Source organism: Nicotiana sylvestris, chromosome 6, assembly GCF_000393655.2.
Source record: "Nicotiana sylvestris chromosome 6, ASM39365v2, whole genome shotgun sequence".
In the NCBI taxonomy this organism is placed as follows: Eukaryota; Viridiplantae; Streptophyta; class Magnoliopsida; order Solanales; family Solanaceae; genus Nicotiana; species Nicotiana sylvestris.
The window spans coordinates 64,614,572-64,620,486 of NC_091062.1; the positions used below are offsets into that span (position 1 = coordinate 64,614,572).

General features: G+C 28.7%; 1 pseudogene; it reads right to left on the reverse strand.

The window, feature by feature from the left end:
* Window positions 1-3,348: 3,348 nt before the first annotated feature.
* LOC138870132 (uncharacterized) lies at window positions 3,349-4,538 on the reverse strand (annotated as a pseudogene).
* Window positions 4,539-5,915: the final 1,377 nt, after the last annotated feature.

Here is a 5,915-nt window from a genome sequence, read left to right on the forward strand (position 1 = left end):
GTAATTTTTTACACATATTTTTTATCTTCTGTATATGTATTTTATCCTTTTCGTCAAAATGATATTCTATATCCTTTTTTAATTTTTTCTGTAATGGTTTTAAGTTTTCTGCTAATTTAGGAATATATTCTCTTACTTGGTTAACCAATCCTAAAAATGATTGTAACTTCTTTTTTGTATCAAGTGTTTCATTTAAGTTAATTATTTTTTGTACTATATGGGTTTGCATTTTTATTCCGTTTTTGTCTATTTGTATACCTAAAAATTCTATTTGATTTTTCATTACTTCTGCTTTCTTTTTACTTAAACTTATTCCTGATATTTCTACAATGTGTATGAATTTTTCTAGTAGTTTTATATGTTCGTTCTCTGTTCTAGAATATAACAGTATATCATCTATATATATTATACAATTTTCTAATTGGTTAAAGTAGTTATCCATAAAATGTTGATATCTACCTGGTGCATTTTTATATCCAAATGGTAATACATTCCATTCATAAAATCCTTGTGGTACTGTGAATGCTGTTAACTTCTTAGATTCGTCTTCTAGTTTTAAATGGTAAAATCCTGATTTACAATCAAACTTACTGAAATAGTTATATCCTTGTATTTGTCTGATTTTTAGTATTTTATTTGGTATCGGATAATTATATGTTTTTGTTTTTGCATTTAAATTTCTATAATCTATAACCATACGGCTTTTTCCTCGTTTTTGTTCACTATGCTTATTTACTATAAATGTCGGGCTAGTATGTTTACTATTACTTTCTTGTATGTACTTATTGTCTAATAATTCCTTTATATGCATTTTAAATTCTGTTAAATCATTAAAATTGTATTTTAAAGGTTTTTGTGTTATTATGCTACTTTCATCTATTAGTTCAATCTTTATTTTTGTTTTATGTTTTTCCCATCCTCGGAGTGGATTATCATTATATAGTAATTCTAATTTATCTTGTAGTAATTTTATTTTATTTATTGAGAAAATGATTATTTCTATATTATGGTTGCTTTGTATTACATTTTCTAATTTTTGGGTAATCTTTTCACTTCCTTTAATCCAGGGTGTTGTTTTTCTTACTTTATTATTTACTCTTTTTGCTCCTAATTTTTGTTTACACGGGGTAGTAAACCACCAATGTGTTTTTGTTATTATATGTGGGTATAATTTATCTAAAAATGGCATTCCTAATAATATATCTTTATTTGTAAATTCATAACTATATATTTCTTCTATGGTCAGTATTTTATCCCATATTTGTATTTTTATATTCCTTGCTTTGTATGTTATCATACTTCCCTCATTATTGAATCCTGTTACTACTATAGGGGTTTTTAGCTTTTCCCATTTACTTTCTGGTAAACAATTATGTCTACACATGTTAGCTTCTGCTCCTGTATCCATCATAGGTGTATAGTATCTATTATAATATCCTTCTACTATTATCTTGGCAAGTATGTATATCTTTGGCATTATATCAAAGTTCTTTTTATTATTATTTTCTTATTTTCATAACTTATCGTTAATTGTCTATCTTCTAATTTATATGGTTTGACTTTTTCTAACCATTTTATTCCTAGTGTAATGTTTTTATCGCCTTGATATATTTTAAAATTTATTAATATTTGTATTCCTCCAATAATTAATTCTTTTTCAGTTGTTTCTTCGTTTTTTCTTAACGCTTTTGGTAGTTCTGAATTTTGCTGTTCTATTGTCACTATCTCTTGTTCTGGTATTAATTCTCTTATAACATAATTCTCTTCCTGCCCTGTATTTATTAATATTAAATATTTTCTTTGGTCCATTATTCCTGTTATATAATAATGGTGTGGGTTTATTTCTTCTATTTTTTGTTCTATTAATTTTTGTGGAGTTATATAATTTATTCTTCTTGATGTACTTCTTGATGTACTTCTTGATGATGTTTCTGGCATTTCATTATTTATTCGTTTTGATGTGCTTAATCTTTCTTTTACTATTTCTAAATCTTCATCCATGTCTATTTCTGTATAACTGTAATCATTGTTGTCTATAACTGATACTATTCTTTCGAATGGATTTTCTATTTTTATTTTATTTATTTTATTTTTAGCTGTTATCTTATGTTTTGTTGTTAAGACATATAGATTTTTACATCTTGCTGTGAATATTTTACTTCCTGGTGCTAATTCTATTCCAGACATTTTCCAGTATAATACTAATGATTTATCTATATTTTTATCATCTACTGCTACTGAATAGTTAGCACTTACTATAAATTTAAATTTTTGGTATATTAAGTTACCTCTTACAACACTTATTATACTCTTTTCTATAGGTTGTACAATCCTATCATCTGCCAAGTATATTTCTATAGGGGTATCTATTCCTTCCCTAAAACATGCTTTTATTAGGATCTCCGTTCCTCCTAAATGTACATATTTTATTGGATTTTTTGCTTTTATATCTTGTATTTCTTTATTTAGTTGTTTTTTATTTAAAATTGGTATTTGTGCTTTACCTTTGATGTATTTACAATCTATTATATGTTCTCTTTGGCTTACTACATAGTATTCTTCTTTCTGTCTTTTAAACCAATTCTTTATTGTTGGTACTTCTAATATTTTGTCTATGCTTAGATCCAATTCTTTTCCTTTTATTTGTTCAAATATATTAGCGTCAAATATTATTTTTTGTTCTGAAGATTGTTCATCTTGGTGTTCTTCTTGTTGTATAATTTGTATATCTTTTTCAGTCATTACTTTCTTCGTCTGATTCCTCTATATTATTGTCTATTTCTTTTTCATTTTCGGGGAACTCGTTTTCTGATATCTCATATATGCTGTCTTCACTGCTTAATTCATAATCTACATATTCTATTTGTGTATATTTATCATTATCTATCATTATTTCGGTAATTTATTTTTTCTTTGGGTTTTTTGGTAATCTACAATCTTTGGCTAAGTGTCCTAGCTTTCCACAATTATAGCAAGTACATTCTGTTAGTTTTTTCTTTTTCCTATATGGTTTTTTATGTTTATAATTTTTTACATAATATCTTCCTCTTGGTTTCCTATATTTATATTTTGAATATTTTGATTTAAATTTCTTTCTCTTTCCTTCTTTTTTGTAATATTTATCTGTGCAGCCAAATTGGGGTGCTATTCTACTTTTGCAGCATGCCAAATTTTTTACTAATATTTTATCCATTTTGATATTTTCTTTATACTTTTCGCATAATTCTATAAACCAGTTTTGTAGAAATTTTATTCGAGCTCCTAGAGTATCTGCTAGTTCTGCTTCATTCCAATTTTTTATTATTTTTGAGCTAAACGGTTCTGGTAATTTTGTAAAATATAATTTTCTTATTTCCTTACTTTCATCTGGACTATATGTTCCTTTATAATAATAGTCTCTAAATGCACAATTATATTCGTCTATATAACACATATTACATATTGCTAATTTTGTCATCAAATTTCTATTTGTAGTTTTTTCTTTATTTTGTTCTTCTACTTCTGTTGTCATACTACTAAACTCATTTCTTATTGCTATTTCATATTTATTCAATATATCTGTCACTGTTGTTGCTGTTGTTCCATCAAGTTTTTTATTATTTCTTAATGTATCTAGGCTTTCACTTGATAAATTTTGTAACCATAGTTTTACCGTTCCTATAAGTGTTCTTTCTATATATCCTGGTGTTTCAGCTATTGCAATTTTATTATCTATTAGTTGTTTGGAGATGTACCCTATCCATAATTGGATTGTTTTATTTATATCTGCTACACAATATAGATCTAAAAAATTACATTGTTCAGTTATCTGTCTTGGTGTCCATTTCCTATTTAGCCTTTTATCCCATAATGTTTTATTTCTATCATATGAATCATAACTTACTCTGTAATAGGTTGGGTTTAGTTGTCTTGGATTTTTTACTCCTGATGTGCTTGGTTTATCTTCAATCATATCTCCTGTATTTATTTCTGGATTTGTTTTCATCTTTTCCGTTTTTTCTATTAGTTCTGTGTATGTTTCACTTGTTTCTGAATAGTCTTCTCCTAGATTTGTGTCGTTATCACTTTGGTCATTTATTTCGTTCATGCTTATTTTTGGTGGATTATCCTGTATTTCTTCTAACTGTAATTTGAACTTTTCTATCTCATTTGTCAGTTTTAGCTCTTGTTCTTCTTCTTTACGTTTTTCTTTTTCTTTTAGTTTATTAGCGTATAGCTGTTTTAGCATTTCTAATTCTTTTTCTAATTCTGTTATCTTAGTGTTTTTTACTTCTTCTATCTGTTGTATTTTTTCTTTAGCTTGTTGTTGTATTTCTTTTATTTCTCTTTTTTCTGTCTATTTCTTCGTTTTCTTTTGTTATTCTAACCATTGCGGTTAAACTATCTTCTAGTTTTACAGTTTCTTTTTCTAACATTAAGTTCAGGTTATTTCCTATTTTCTTGTATCTTCTTCCTAAGTTGGAAAATATTATTGTTATTTTTAATCCTTCTGGATTTTCATATGTTTTCGCTTCTAGTGCGAACTCTTCTTTATTCATCTTTTCTTTTTAAGATAGCAAATATATTTATATTCTGTTTTAGATATTATATCGATTAATCCAGATAGCCTAGATTTGTTTGTTTTTGTAATACTTAGGTATTCATATTCTAGGTATAATTTTTTCAGTTTCTTCCTTGTTTTCCTTGATTTTTAATTATTTTAATCTGTGTATTTTCTGTAATTGTCTCACTATTTATGGGTATTGTTTTACTGTTAATGTCTGTGTTCCTTTCCATGGTTTTGTTTCTTAAAGTATATGTTTAATTGTCATAGCTCTGATACCAATTTTTGAGTAGCTAGACATGAGTACTACAAAGACAGGCATTGGAAGGCTGAAAACGATAAATATTATCTTAGTATGGCTCTCGTCCCTAGTAGAGAGATCATGCTAGGCAACCCAATGAGCCAGTGGATGGTGCAAAGGGGAGCTAAAAGCAAAAGAATATCTTGTTGAAGTTTTCAAAATAAAGTGATAGACGAAAATGTTCGCAGGAAATAAGAAGAGAGCTAATGAAGCATTAAGAGTAAGATGTGATACATGGATGACAACGGTAGGCCAAAAAGATGACAGTATTCCAGAGTCGATAGTCAAGTGAAGGAAAGGACGAGAAGTGACAGGCCTTGAGGTAATAAAAGAGTATAGGCCATAAAGTCATATCCTCACTTCGAGAAACAAGTTGGCAATGTTAACGTGATTCAGAAGAAAAAGTTAGACCCCAGAGTAATAGAAATCAGCATGGACTGGTGGAAAAAGATAAACTAAACATGAGAAACTTCATATTGGGTTCCGGCGATAATAGAATGGACCACAGAGGAAGATTCATGAGAAACTCAGAGAATGGTTATACAGGAAGACTTTTCCCTAAAGCAAGCAGTGTGAGCAAAGTTAAGCTTAAGGGATTGTATGTGCCAGTTACACTGAGTATCACCCTCGTGAGTAAGGAATTTTGTTATCCTTGGTATAGAAGGATTGCCGCAACGTGAGTAAGGGCCATCGATGATGTGAAAAGACACCAAAGATAAAGAGGTAACACATCTATAGGTAGATCCTCGTGGCTTCAACTCTTAGTACTCCCCTAAAGGGGGGAATATGGAGTGATGTGGTGTTAAGTTAGAATTAAGTGGTTCTAGTATCTATGAAATGGTAAAGGAAGAATGCAATAAAAATAAGAAAGGGATGAGATTTCACTATTCAAAGCCTACAGATAGGCTACAATCCCAGAACATTATGCAAACACGACGTCAAGGAGAAGAAGTGAGGCGTTCCTGCCCGAAATGTTATGGATAAATAAGGAGCCAGTGTGAGACGTAAGTTAAGACAAAGGAAATAACCCAAGATAGATTATGTGGAATATTTATATGAGAATGGGCCATC